The sequence below is a fragment of the Haliotis cracherodii genome, unplaced genomic scaffold, assembly GCF_022045235.1.
Source record: "Haliotis cracherodii isolate W230 unplaced genomic scaffold, xgHalCrac1.p SCAF_22, whole genome shotgun sequence".
NCBI classification, from domain to species: Eukaryota; Metazoa; Mollusca; class Gastropoda; order Lepetellida; family Haliotidae; genus Haliotis; species Haliotis cracherodii.
Window position 1 is genome coordinate 8,021,736 of NW_027266278.1, and position 15,349 is coordinate 8,037,084.

Here is a 15,349-nt window from a genome sequence, read left to right on the forward strand (position 1 = left end):
GCAGGGTGTATTGACAGTGACATATATGTTGTTACACCAGGTGCAGTCGGTTGCTAGGTGTGTTGTTAGTGACATATATGTTTTTATACAAGGTGTAGTCGGCTGCTTTGTATGTTGATAGTGACATATATGCTGTTACACCAGGTGCAGTCGGTTGCTGGGTGTGTTGATAGTGACATATAAGCTGTTATACCCGGAGCATCCGAGCTCTGAAGGTTATGACCAGGACTTTCTAAAGTGCAAGCAATCGACTCCAAAGTAGAGTGACGCGTGATGTTAAAATGAATGGACGAGACCACTCGTGTTTTGACAGTATTATTGACGTATCAGCATTCTTTCACCCAGTCTTCAATCTGAATATCTCAGACACATACCGGACACGTTAATAGACCTATACAGCTTGCATATGAGTTATATGTGGCACCGTCAGCACATAAACATTACCACATTCTTCAAGAATGGCAGCAACAGATCGTTTTAACTCAAGGTTTACATCTTATTTTGTGTCGCGTTATATTCAATATCCCGATGTTAACATTCGTGTGAAGAACGTGCACCATTCTAAACAATGATCCCATTCAACCAAATGTTGAAAACTGAGATCATATATCCCACCTTTCTTTACTTAACTCGGCATTAGGGCTGAGTTGTGTGCTGTTTCCCGGACCAATCCCGCAAACTGTCGACCTAAATCTCGTTTTGCCACAATGAAGACGAGCTTTATCATGTGTTTGCCACAGTGTGTGACACCCCAACCATTGTCAGTATCCAACCTGTCACCCACCAGCCGCCGGAATGGTACCAAATGCGATTTAATTAACAATGACAAAGTTTTTAATTAAACCACCTGGGACAACAACATTTGGCTTTCGGAAAGGGCCTTTAGACATGTAGCTCTACATATAAGTAAAAAAATACAGTAAAAAATGTAGACTTGCACAAGTCTCTAAGGCAATAATTATTAGTTTCAATAATAAGTTCTAGATTATGTAAATAAAGAGAACAATTTGTCCCTATAAGAGACTGGAGTCCTTTGACTGCCCACGTATCTAGACTTGCCTATTAGGAGGATAGAATTACTACACATGGACATGGACATGGACATTTAGATGCATGGACATGGACATTTTTTTTATACAGCCTTTTAGCAAGGCTATTAAACACACTACAACCCATTAGCCATGCGCTGAACAGTCGTCCCGTGACCAACTCGAGTTATTCCGGGACAAGCCGAACAGCGACTCATGCCTCTCTCGTGGCTATGTTTTGCGACTGAGTTCCGTCTAAGCTCAAACGGGTATAGTTAAAAGAATTGTTTATAATTCACGTATATTTCCCCCATTTCATATATATTCCAGATACTACTGAAAACACATCGTGACATACGGTATTTACACAGTACGATTGAACACATTTAACTGTACCTAGGGTATATTTAAGATGCAAGACATGTATAAAATCAACAAATATTCCTGAGGGATTCTTTGACCAAGTACTTACTGTGCGCATTTTGATTGGTCCGTCGTAAAACATTCATCTACAGGGGGACGAGTCTTCTTGCAGATTACGGAAAGGGGCGAGTGGTGGCGATTGCAGTCGCCCCTGATATGTATATACTGTATTGAATAATGTCATTTGTTTTTGTAATATAGGTTTAAATAATCCCATTTGATCTGCGTTCGTTATCGTTAAGGAAATCTGAATCTTTCTGTCATGACAAGTATCGTATGTTTTCTTGAAATCAATTCGCATAGAGACGCTAATGATGTTGTTTTCTCGTCTTGGGGAAGGCAATTAAGAAGCAATCAATGTCAACGCTATATTTACCCTGTTCATTTCGTAAAAAAATCATTACTGTGTACTTAAAAGCTCTTGTCAGATAGATTCACAGGTCATAAGTATGTCGATGTGTTTCTAACGCGGCGCTGCTTAAGGAGACTTTACACGCCCAATGGGTCTCGGCGCTCCCAGACGCACCACTCATTATTACGTCATTATGTATTGTTTATATGAATATCCAGCTCGGGACAAAAACTATTTTTGGTTAACGTATTAATTTTATGACAGGAAGCACATTGGATAACACACGATCTGAGACAAGAAGGTGGATGAGTAATCATGAGTACTGTTAATCCAGACTGGTCCCATTCGTCTTCGAACATGGTCAGGTATGGAAACAAAAAGACACATTAATGTTTCTGATATCGCTTACCAGTCAGCATACATCTTACTCAAAATATATCTAAAGGTTTTCTATGATTAATAATCGGAACTGGTAACCATTTGGAGGCAATACTAGTGTTGCCTATTCATACAAGTTTGTTGCTACTTTTCCAATGGGGACGGCACATTGTGTGAAGTTTAACAAGGCCATGTCATGTTGTAATGGTTATATTTGTCAATTGCGTTAGATGTCTTAATGTTGAAGCTGAAATATCTGGTTATATCTTTGGTCTCCGACCTTCACCCCGACGCCCCGATCTTGACCTTGACCCAACAATCAACTTGAACTTCCTTATAACTCTCAACGATAATTTTGCACTATAAAAGACTGGAGTACCATAAACTTTTTCAATGTACATAAAACATAAAGGTTACATTCAGACATCCCAAACATGTAATAAGACTCATATGAACATACCAACAAAAAGATTTATTAGTAGTTCTGGAACCTTTAGGCATATTAATCGTTATTTGATTACGAATACTGACGATTACCTATCAGAGACGACGAGATAACAAATGAAGCTCCATCTGAGTTTTCTGTGGACTTTTTTGTTCCCGAAGGCGATCACCAGACTGCTACCTACTACAGACGGAAACTTTTGCAATTTCCCTATTGTTATCTAATTTAGAAGCTAAACAGGCAGACATCGATACCTAAGAATAGTCGAGACCAGCTTCCGACGTGCAGGGGAAACCTAGATTTCATATAATCTGCTAAATGAGAAAACATCAGAAAATTCAATACATGTAACGACCTTAGCATTTCAGTGGTTGCTGTGTTTCCTATTTAAGGCCAGAAAGACACAAACATCAGCACTCTCCCAGACAGGGTGAGAGATTTGTTCTGCCCTCTTCTGGTCCGTGGCCCTGAGGTCAACGATAATGAAGCGCTAATCCACCCCGGGCACCCATATTATGGGTTTCGGTGTCTGTTAACTAAAAGTAACACTTACGTTCGATTCCAAATGAGAGAGGCAATGGCTAATTGGAGATTGACTACCTTCGAAATTAGGGAGTGTATTGCAGTTTAGATGTATAGCAGACTAAGGGGAGGACGACAGGGCCGATGTAGACGCGCTCAATGTTCATCTCAGACAGCATGGCGGCAATATTTTACTTTCTTCCTGTAACAGTCTGAAAAAAGAAGTTATTATCAAATGATCATGGCAAAGGGAGAGGGTTTTGGACATACTTATGAAATAAATGGTAGCCGCATATATGTCTCTGAAAGTACTTGTCAGAGAGATGTTCTAATCGGGGTAATATGACAGGCATGATAGATCCGTTGCACTCACAATTTGTATCATTCGTGGAGATTCAAAAACAAACTAGATTTGTTGCACCTAACGCTTGTCTCCCTCGTGGGGATTCAGTAGCCGAATAGATCCATGGCGCCGAACGCTTGTCTCTCTCGTGGGGATTCAGTGTCCGAGTAGATGTATGGCACCCAACGCATGTCTCTCTCGTGGGGATTCCATGACCTAGTAGATGTATGGCACCCAACGTGTGTCTCTCTCGTGGGGATTCCATGACCGAGTAGATGTATGGCACCCAACGCATGTCTCTCTCGTGGGGATTCCATGACCGAGTAGATGTATGGCACCCAAGGCTTGTCTCTCTCGTGGGGATTCCATGACCGTGTAGATGTATGGTACCCAACGCTTGTCTCTCTCGTGGGTATTCCATGACCGAGTAGAAGTATGGCACCAAAGGCTTGTCTCTCTCGTGGGGATTCCATGACCGAGTAGATGTATGGCACCCAACTCGTACCTCTCTCGTGGGGATTCCATGACCGAGTAGATGGTATGGCACCGAACACTTGTCCCTCTCGTGGGGATTCTGGGGCAGACTAGGTCCATAGCACCAAGGCTTACTCGCTCATTGGCTCCCGGAAATCCTATCACTGTGTATGAACACCTTTCTTGAATCGCATGTTTTTCTCAATCCCAAAGTAGGACGTAGGATAACGTCCATTTATTGACCATCTGGAATGTCACATTTTAAAATAGTACAAAACTTTAAAATACTGGTATGGAAATTATGACACATGGTCAAATGGCTGACAACTAGCCTGGTTTCCTTCTCAGACTTGCTCATCCTCAATATTAGAAACAAAGCTCCATGTAAAGATCAATATTTTCATGTTAGCCTTTCTTTTACATCGCAGGTTATCATTGGTATATCATTATCATGCAATAGACCCGTGAAGAGCCGGGGTAGAATAGATCTTCAGCAATCCATGCTTGCTGTAAAAGGCGTCTAACTGGATCGTGTGGTCAGGCTCGCTGACTTGGTTGATGCATGTCATGGATCTCAATTACATGGATCGATGCTCATGATGTCAATCACTAGATTGTCTGGTCCAGGCTCGATTATTATCAGACCGCCGTCGTATAGCTGGAATATTGCTGAGTGCGGCGTTAAGCAACAAACAAACAAACATGCAATGGGTTTACATTCTCTGTACATAGATCACAGTTATTTTTGTAGAATCCCTATTCCTTTCTAGAATTAACTGCCAGCCCGGTGGGCCAAATCGTGAAAGGCGCTGCAATTCGCTGTGCAGAGTTGCGTCCCTTGGGCACGCCAGAAACCTATGATGGTGGGATCGAATCCCGGCGCACTCCGATTAGCACAAAGGCTTTCCTGCCACATTAATCTGACATGCCCTGCTATAACTGGAAGACGTTAACTCACTCATTCATTCCTAGAATGAAATTAGACTGCGGTTATTTTCCATTATGTATTCCATTACGACCTCTCTGACTCGTCAGTGTCTGCACAACTTGCAGTAGTCCTTGTGTCGTCCCCAGCTCGGATAAATCTTGTGCAGATTACCTGTTCCTGCTTCGCTGCTGAGGCTTCACAGGCGTGATCTAGGAGCTAATCCTGTTGCTGTTGTCATTAAATTTTAAGCTAACTTTTTGCCCAACAAAAGTAATCAGTTCTCCTCTAGACACGGATATTCCAAAGAGCAGAACAAATGTTGTTAATGTGTGCTGTGTCCTAAGATCTATTACTGTCGATTTCCACCGTTAACGCTAGCTTAGGGTAAAATGTTGCTTGATATCACTCGAGACTGTTGGAAGAAAACAATTGGATATGGGAGATTTCAGGAATCCATTTGGCTGTAGTGTAGACACTCTTCCTCGAGAGAGTATTTTAGAAGCTGTAAAATACAGATTTGTTTGCAATGGATTGTACTCGATGGTGGAGGGAAGAGCTGAGATGGACATGGATGTGGAGAGTGTGTATCTGCCCCTGTGAGAGTGAATGCGCCAACATTGATCACACACCTGTGGTTTGTGGCATGAATAGTGAGCTATGTCGTCGGGTTCTCTCTCTCTCTCTCTCTCTCTCTCTCTCTCTCTCTCTCTCTCTCTGTGTGTCTCTCTCGCTGTCTGTCTGTCTGTGTCTCTCTCTCTCGCCGCCTCCGTGGTCTTGTGGTAGAGCGTCCGCCCAGAGAGCGGAAGGTCCGGGGTTCGATCCCCGGCCGCGTCAAACCAAAATACGTTAAAATATGGTACTTGTTGTTACGCTGTCTGGCGCTCGGCATTAAAGGGCTAAAACAAGGACTGGTCGGCTCGGAGGGAGTATACTGTGTCTGACTAGTCCGGACTAGTACAAGCAGCCACACACACACACACACACACACACACACACACACACACACACACACACGTCGCTATATAAGTGCAATAATCTTGGACGCGACGTTAAACCCAATTCACCTCACCTCACCTCTCTCTCTGTACTTGTCGGTTTATTGACTAATGCCAGTTTTATAGAACCAGCCAACTGAGGTTCCATGCAACAGCTTAACACGGATACCCCTTTCAGCTGACCATTCTTTGTTTTATCACCTTTACGCCGAACGCCACTCAGGGTACCAGCAAGTACCATCTTTTAACGTCTGACGAGACGAGGGGATCGAACCACCGAACTTCCGCTCTCTGAGCAGAAGCCTTATCCAATAGACCACGGAGGCGGTCTTCCAACAAACGCGACAGGCAGGATGCACGTTAATCCTCTTTCTGTTCTACCTTATACTGAAACGTTGCCAGTAATAGCAGCATCAGGTTCTACGGGCTACTGAAGTAAAGGTTAGAGGTTTGATTATTCATTGGGAACGAAAACGTACAGGGAAAGCGTACTAGACATAAACAGTTGCATATTACCGATACTAGTTTCGCGACTTGAAGCATGTTTGGGAAAAACGGATGCCATCATTGAAGGTTAATGTCGACTGTGGTTTAATGCGTCTATTCCAAGTGCCTTGAGAGTAATCCCAGTACAGTGGGGTGATGTCTAGTGCTTTTTTATCACTGCCACATAAAGTCTAAAATAGATATTGACATTTCTGACAACAAACTAAACTTGCATTCAACCAGTAAATAGACGTTGTTGTCTGTCAAGCAGCATTAGTGATAAATGATTTTTTTTCTCAATGAAAAGCCTAAAGTGTTACAGGTAATCATTAAACGTTGTCAGCGACAGATAAGGACACATTGTGTGAAAACAGCAGCATCTATCTGTGTAGGTAATTCCCAAATAACACGAAACCCGCGAAGATCCGGTATTGGAATAGGTCGTCAGCAACCCATGCTTGCCGTAAAAGGCGACTATGCTTGTCGTAAGAGGCGACTAACGGGATCGGGTGGTCAGGCTCGCTGACTTGGTTGATGCTTGTCATCGATCCCAATTTCGTGGATCAATGCTCATGATAATAATCACTGGATTGTCCGGTCCAGACACGATTATTTACTGACCGCCGTCATATAGCTGGAATATTGCTGAGCGCGGCGTTAAAATAACAAACCAACCAATCGACCCAATAGCACGAACCTGTATGATTTTGGTGAGTGAGTGAGATTTTAGGCCGCTTTTAGCTATCATCCACCTATATCTCAGCAGTGAACACGCTAAAGAGGCACATGCTGCTTTAACTATACTACTTATTGTCACCATGACGGGATAGAATCCAGGCCTTCGACGTATCGAGCGAACGCATTAACTACTGGGCTACTTCGCCTCCATGTTTGACATTAAGATGTATTACAGAATAAGTTTTGCTCCCGTGTTTGTTGTTTAAAGCCACTCTCAGCATATGCCAGCTATATGACGGCGGTCTGTAAATATACAAGTCTCGGCCAGACAATCCAGTGATGGTATCATGAGCATCGATCCACTCAGTTGGGATACGATGACATGCATCATCCAAGTCAGCAAGCCTGACCATCCGATCCCGTTTGTGGCCTCTCACGACAAGCATAAGCGCCTTTTACGACAAGCATAAGCGCCTTTTACGGCAAGCATGGGTTGCTGAAGACCTATTCTGACCGGGATCTTCACGGGTCTATAGAATGAGTAGATTCACTGACATACATGACCAGTTGGATAAAATACTTCCATGAGACACCAACGCGGCTTCCAGATTGGCATTTTATCAAATAACTGAAAATATTGGTATGAAGGCCCTACGTAATGTCCGCGACCCTCCCCCAGTGTGTATATGTGCATATCACGTCCCTGGAGTATTCATCTGGAAAAAATATAATCACTTACTATATAATCACCACTTACTATATTTTATATATAAAACATCCAGTTTTTTCATAATGGCATCCTGTAAAATTTTTATGTCTATACACATTTAAGTTTGTTTACAAAGTTCTGGCGGTCGGGTAGCCTAGTGGTTAAAGCGTTTGCTCGTCACGCCGAAGACCCGGTTTCGATTCCCGACCTGAGTACAATGTGTGAAGCCCATTTCTGGTGTCCCACGCCGTGATATTGCTGGACTATTGCTAAAAGCGGCGTAAAACCATACACACTCACTTACAAACTTCAATAAGTACCATCTACTGTTAATTTTCATATAAAACATAAAGTATTAAGATAGAATTCTTTATTAGTTTTCTTTCTACACTCCTTTAGAAATACAAACATCGAAATCGATTATCTGATAGTTATTTAACTTTTCATTTCATGATCAATTGTTTTCTGCTTGTTGGCAGCATATTCTTTGACCCCTGGAGAAACATACAGTAGTCTTGTACCAGCTTTTCACCAGGCATTATAATTAGTGGTATCTTGTATTAGACATCTGTAAAACGAGACGAATGTCATGTGTAGATATTTCCAAAAGATACACGAAAGTTTGGGGTATATGCAAATACAGACGAGATGGTGATAACGCTACTCGAGTCCTTCGTCCCACAAAGCGTTCTTAGAGCTAGTGGGGGCACGGGTGGCCCAGTCGTCTAAGGCGCCGCGATTCGATGTGCAGAGTTGCGTCCCTTGGGCACGCCAGAAACCTATGATTGTGGGTTCGAATCCAGGTTCGCTCCGATTTATTATGCTTTTAGGTTTGTCAGCATACATACCCGCGATCGTGGGTTTTACCGAAGTGGTAAACGTCTGAGACCTGCATCACTTCGAGCTTTCCTCCCACATTAAGCTGACACGCCGTGATACAACTGGAATAATGTTAAAAGCGGCGTTAAACCGGACTCACTCACTCACTCACTCTTAGAGCTAGTTACGATTGTTTTAGCGCTACGACTATCGTAAGGGAAAGTATTGGAATAACCATTATCTCAGCGCTGAGATTGTTTTGAGGAACACGGTTCAGCTGTTTATTTTGTATTTTTTCAAACGACAATTACTTGTGATCTATCAGTCACACGACCATTATTATTTTATAGTTCTCTGCAACATCCGTGTTCAGTAAGGACATCACTCTCGTTAACTTTATTTCCAGGTATGAAGCAGCGATGCAGCAACACATGATATCAAGATTTCAACTTTGAACTGTTTCAAACCATGTTGAATAGTTCAACCAGACCCTAGCTCCATTGGACTAAACACAGATTGAAGCATACTAGGTTAAGCAATAAACGCTCACATGGGGGACTTTCAACACAAGCAGCGTCATGTAACAACTCGTTCATATCACTCGGGACCGCCTCCGTAATCTGGTGGTAGAGCGTCCGCCCGGAGAGCGGAAGGTCCGGGGTTCGATCCCCGGCCGCCTCATACCAAAAGACGTTAAAATATGGTACTTGTTGTTATCCTGTCTGGCGCTCGGCATTAAGGGGCTAAAACAAGGACTGGTCGGCTCGGAGTCAGTAGACTGTGTCTGAGTGGGGTATTCATGTTAAACTGCATCATGGTATCTCAGTTAGCTAGCACTATAAATCGGCATCAGTCCGGACTAGTACAAGCAGCCACACAAACACACACACACGTACATGCACGTCGCTATATAAGTGCAATAATCTTGGACGCGACGTTAAACACCATTTCACCTCACCTCATCTCACTCGGAACGGACTCCAGGAGTAGGCCTCCGGTTGTAAACGTCATGCTGGTAAAGATTATCGGAATCACATGGGATGCTTGAAGTAAGTGCAAGTCAGGCATAAACTCGAGAGGCATACATAACATCTCATGAAGAGAGACCAGAGTTCAATGTAGCTCCTATATAATACAATTATATGAAGTAGGTTAGAATTATCGATGTCAAACAAAATTAGATTATAGACCATTAATGTCTTCATATCATATAAATGCCCATACATAGACTACTCTACGTGAAAATAAAACGCGTCAGAACGCTTGTGAGACATTGTTTCTTGCCGGGTCGTCACATGTGGTACGATTCTTGTTATGACAGCTTCGAGGACATATGCCTGCTGTCTGTACAGAATCGAATCTTGAGCAGACAATTCACTAACTGATGTGGTGAGCAACGCTGTGGGCCATCGGGTTAGCGTATATATGTGAGTGAGTTTGGTTTTAGCAATATTCCAGCAATGGGCTTCACACATTGCACCCATGTCGGGAATCGAACCCGGGTCTTCGGCGTGACAAGCGATCGCTTTAACCACTAGGCTACCCGACCGCTCCTTCATCGGGTTACAGTCACACCAAGTCACCGAGCCTTATCACCCAAACATTTGGTCGAACAGGACATAGGTAACTGGGGGTTTATACCAACCCGGCCTTACCATACCGTTGAGCTGCATGTGAGGTGATGTGAGGTGAAATGGGGTTTAACGTCGCGTCCAAGATTATTGCACTTATATAGCGACGTGCATGTACGTGTGTGTGTGTTTGTGTGGCTGCTTGTACTTGTCCAGACTGATGCCGATTTATAGTGCTAGCACACTGAGATACCATGCCGCAGTTTAACTGAATACCCCACTCAGACACAGTATACTGACTCCGAGCCGACCAGTCCTTGCTTTAGCCCCTTTATTCCGAGCGCCAGACAGGATAACAACAAGTACCATCTTTTAACGTCTTTTGGTATGACGCGGTCGGGGATCGAACCCCTGATTGAGCTGCATGTAGGGCTGGGACGGGTAACGCGGGTACTCGGGTCGGGTGGGTACAGAGTAGGACCCGGGTACCCACAGGACTACCCGGGCCCGTGATTAGTCACGTGATATATTGTTTAATGACAAAAAGTATCCAATACTCTATGTTCAAACAACAAGTCACTAATGTTCGCAGTTCTTCCTGACTACTACGCCCATTCCGTCTGACTTTTGTGTTTGAATAAAAGTAAAACTTCAGTCAATTCCAGTGCATACACCAGATCGTTTCATACATGTATCTTAACACATTTTACCAGAGCTACGGTCAAACTTTTCCAAATCGGACATTTTGTACCTACCTTTTGATACCTACAGCGGGTACCCGGGTAGGGTCAGGTAATACGGGGGTGGGTACCCGGGTAGTACATTTGGACTCGTCCCAGCCCTAGGCCTGCATGTATATCTGCTGGTCTCGCATTCATGAAACAGTTGAATGGATCGGGACGTCAGACTATATGACTTATTTGATTGCGGTTCATGTTTCATCGTATCCCGACGGTTTGGGATCTTGCTCTTAGCATCAATGACTGGTTTGTATGGTCCCGATTCGACTTCTACTTAATCACCATTTTCACTTACGAGCAATCAGCCTTATCGCACTCAAATACACATATACATGTGCCTCCCTTCAATCACTCACTCACTCACTCACTCACTCACTCACAAACATACACCTTCATGTATTTACTCGTTTCTGCCTTTTCTGTCGGAGCACAGTGCTTAGTCGTTCAGACGCCACAATACGGTATGCGTCCCTTGGGAGAAATGGAGATATTTCGAGGTTTATCAGCACGGTTCCCCTGGTCGTGCATTTCACCATAGTGTTAAATGTCTTCGACCTCCAACAATCCTCCCACACCGAGGTGGTGACCCGTGAAGATCCGGGGTAGAATATGTCCCCAGCAACCCATGCTTGCCGTAAAAGTCGCCCTGGAGATATTTCGAGGTTTTCAGCACGGTGCCCATGTTCGAGCATTTCACCAAAGTGTTACATGCCTCCGACCTCCAATAATCCTCCCACACCGAGTTGGTGACCTGTGAAGATCCGGGGTAAAATAGGTCTTCACAGCCCATGCTTGCCGTCCAAGGCGACTATGCTTGTAATAAGAGGCGACTAATGGGATCGGGTAGTCAGGCTCACTGCCTTGGGGGTTGATGCATGTCATCATATCCCAATTTTGTGGATCAATGCTCATATCAATCACTGGATTGTCTGGTCCAGACTCGATTATTTACAGACCGCCGTCATATAGCTGGAATATTGCTGAGTGCGGCGTTAAACAACAAACAAACAAACAAACAAACAAACAAATCGCACGACTGCTAAAAGTAGTGACTCACTCAATGACTCACTGTCAAATCTCTCTAGCTCTCTATCTGTTCACCTCCGTCTTTCATGGAATGATTTCAGAGAGCGCCTCATCAATACCTACGTCAGTATGCGCGTTTTCAATTATCGACCGTATGTGGTATTCAGTCCACATGTCCACCTGCCGGCCGTACATTATAAAGATGATAAGATTCCCGGATGTAAATTGGACTTGCTGAGTCCCCCATGTAAGTTAAAGTCTTCTATAGATCAACAGTGTTCATTATATCTGACAACCATATTGACGTAGTACTTATCATGTCAGAGTAAGGATGATGAAAACGTCAGCAGCCAGTGCTATCGGCATGTGAAAAAATAGAATGTTCAGCAAAAATGTATGTATGTGGTTTTATTTAATATTTTTATGAAACGGATTTACACACAGTGTGCACTCTGGCTTAAACGTTCACGATTCCATCAACGCACAGTGGGGTCAATTACTATGAATATATACGCAAAAATAATGACTTCACAGATTGCATATTTAACTATTTACATACAAAAACTGTTACCAACGCAATAGAGCAACGCACGCCCTGCTTATTCTTCTATCATCCTTCCGGGGTAGAATAGGTCTTCAGCAACCTATGCTTGCCGTAAAAGGTGACTATTCTTGTCGTAAAAGGCGACTATGTTTGTCGTAAAAGGCGACTAACGGGATCGGGTGGTCAGGCTCGCTGACTTTTTGATGCATGCCATCGATCCCTATTGCGTGGATCGATGCTCATGACATTAATCACTGCACGATTGTCTGGTCCAGACTCGAATATTTACAGACTGCCGTCATATAGCTGGAATATTGCTGAGTGCGGCGTTAAACAACAAAACAATCAACCAACCAACCAACTTCTATCATCCAATCAGGAAACAGTTACTAGGCGGGATTCCACCAAATTCGGTTTAAGGAAGCATGCAAATGCCATGGTAGCACTTGTAATTAATTTATTTATTTGATGGCATATGTCAGACATAGATTTCAGAATAAACAAAATGAGATAAATCTGAAACAGTCGACCGATCAACAAGCAGAACAACATTGTCAAGGTCGACTGAAAATGATATGGTTGTGTGAGATATGTGATACTGAGTGAGTGAGTGAGCGAGTTGGGTTGGAAGTCGCAGTAAGTTTTGAACAAGTTTCTTATTTCATGCCAAGGTATGGTCCAAGGTGGAAGACCCGTTCCGAATTGTATCGATGGGTTGAGAAAAAATAGTCCACACACACACACACACACACACACACACACACACACACACACAAACGCACGCACGCACGCACACACACACACACATGCTCATATTTGTTCTTTAATTGTAGGGGGGGCACGGATGGCCCAGTCGTCTAAGGCGCCGCGATTCGCTGTGCAGAGTTGCGTCCCTTGGGCATACCAAAAACCTATGATTGTGGGTTCGAATCCCGGTTCGCCCCGATTATGTTTCTAGGTTTGTCAGCACCATACCCGTGCTCGTGGGTTTCAAAGAAGTGGTTTACGTCTTAGACCTGCATCACTTCGGGCTTTCCTCCCACATGAAGCTGACACGTCGCGATATAACTGGAATACTGTTAAAAGCGGCGTTAAACCCAACTCACTCACTCACTCTTTAATGGTAGGAACTTGTTCATGGCAATAGGCTCAATCGAGTGTGTGTTAACCTACAATACTTTTGATCGATATACGCGTCAACACACCAAAACGATTGTTGTGGCATCGCTTAAATTGCGTGAAGCAATTAAACGCTTGCTTGTCATTAAACCCACAACTGTACTACAAATATCCGTATTGATGAATCAACTACATTTATTATTAATTAAGCAAAGATCGTTTATTGAGATGTCGTTCAGAAGGACAACGCGCAGTTAATGGTGAAAAATGGTGACAACGATTGATCGGGGTAAGAACTACAGTCCTAAGTACACAAATAGATTGCATGTCCGGTAGAAACCCATGGCCACAAGCTTGAACTACACAACGAAAATCCCAATTCATGTATAACCACATTAAATATCCCGTGAGGCAAGAAAAGAACACGAAGTAACGATGGTACCCCAAATTAGGTACTTGTAGATTGCTAGTGAACTTCGATTAACAATTAGTGTTAAGAAGTGAGGGTATGTCTATTGACAATAGGGTAAGCTTGACCTCAATCAAGTGATTCAGAGTGGTCTCCCTTTACATAGAATTCCCAGTCCCAGTACAATGAGTGTTTCTGAATGCCTCAATGCCTTCTTTCAAAATATACTTAATTATCTCGTGCTGTGCTTCAGCACAGTGCTAATCAGTACGGCTCGATTGCTCAACGATTTTACCAGCCACAAAATTTGATCGATTTCACTTAAGCATTTGTATCCCACAAGAGATGTGAAACGTGGCCATGGGAGCAGGCTGGACCACTTGCTATAAATTGTTGCAGAGATTTTCATCAATATCCTTTCTTGTAGATATTTTCCATTTACGTGGAAATACAATTTTCATCGGTCGACTTCAACGCGTCTCTTGAAATGTTTCAGTGTGATTTGCTTCATCAGAAGAGATGTTCGTACTTCCGTATAAAACCCTCACCTCAGACAGATGAAATCTCGCCTAAATCTCGTTTTCAGATGAAGAAACTGATCTTTTTTAACGCTTCATTGAAATTTAGCCAACAACAAGGGGTTTACTGATTGCAGTTTTTCATACGGGACACCGGAGGGTTGTAGCCTCCCTCATTTCTCCACACAATTTAACGAAAAGAACACGATAATCAATTAGTTTCTGTTAACGACCAACTTAAACAAAAAAGTTGAAGGCGCAAAAACACGAACGTCATGACATGTGAATTGCGGAGTAAGTAATAGAGAAAGCACTCGAATCCGTTGATTCCGGTAGTAGAATCCAAAAGGGTTCTTTGATCCTACTTCCCCAATCCACAGATTCGAGTGATTTCTCCTCCTTTAACTTTGTTGAGAACGGCCTGTTAATTCCTTGCTAGCACTACAACAATAGACGTAACCGTGATGGTTTAATATTGGGGGAAGTTTCTACAACATGGGAATTGGGACATCCTTCAACTCAACATGTAACTATAAACTATAACATTGATACCTAAACTAGATACCATGTGTTGACTACTCACCGACATTGGAACTAAATAAACTAAATACACTGCTTATGTTTCATTGTTTTAGAAAAGGTTTTAGAATAGGTATGAGAATCACACCAGTGATGAGATTCTATTTATGTATGAGAGTCAAGATTATTACAAACTACGACAATTTCATCAGTTATGACAAATTCATCAGGTATGACAATTTCATCAGGTATGACAATTTCATCAGGTATGACAAATTCATCAGGTATGACAATTTCATCAGGTATGACAAATTCACCAGGCA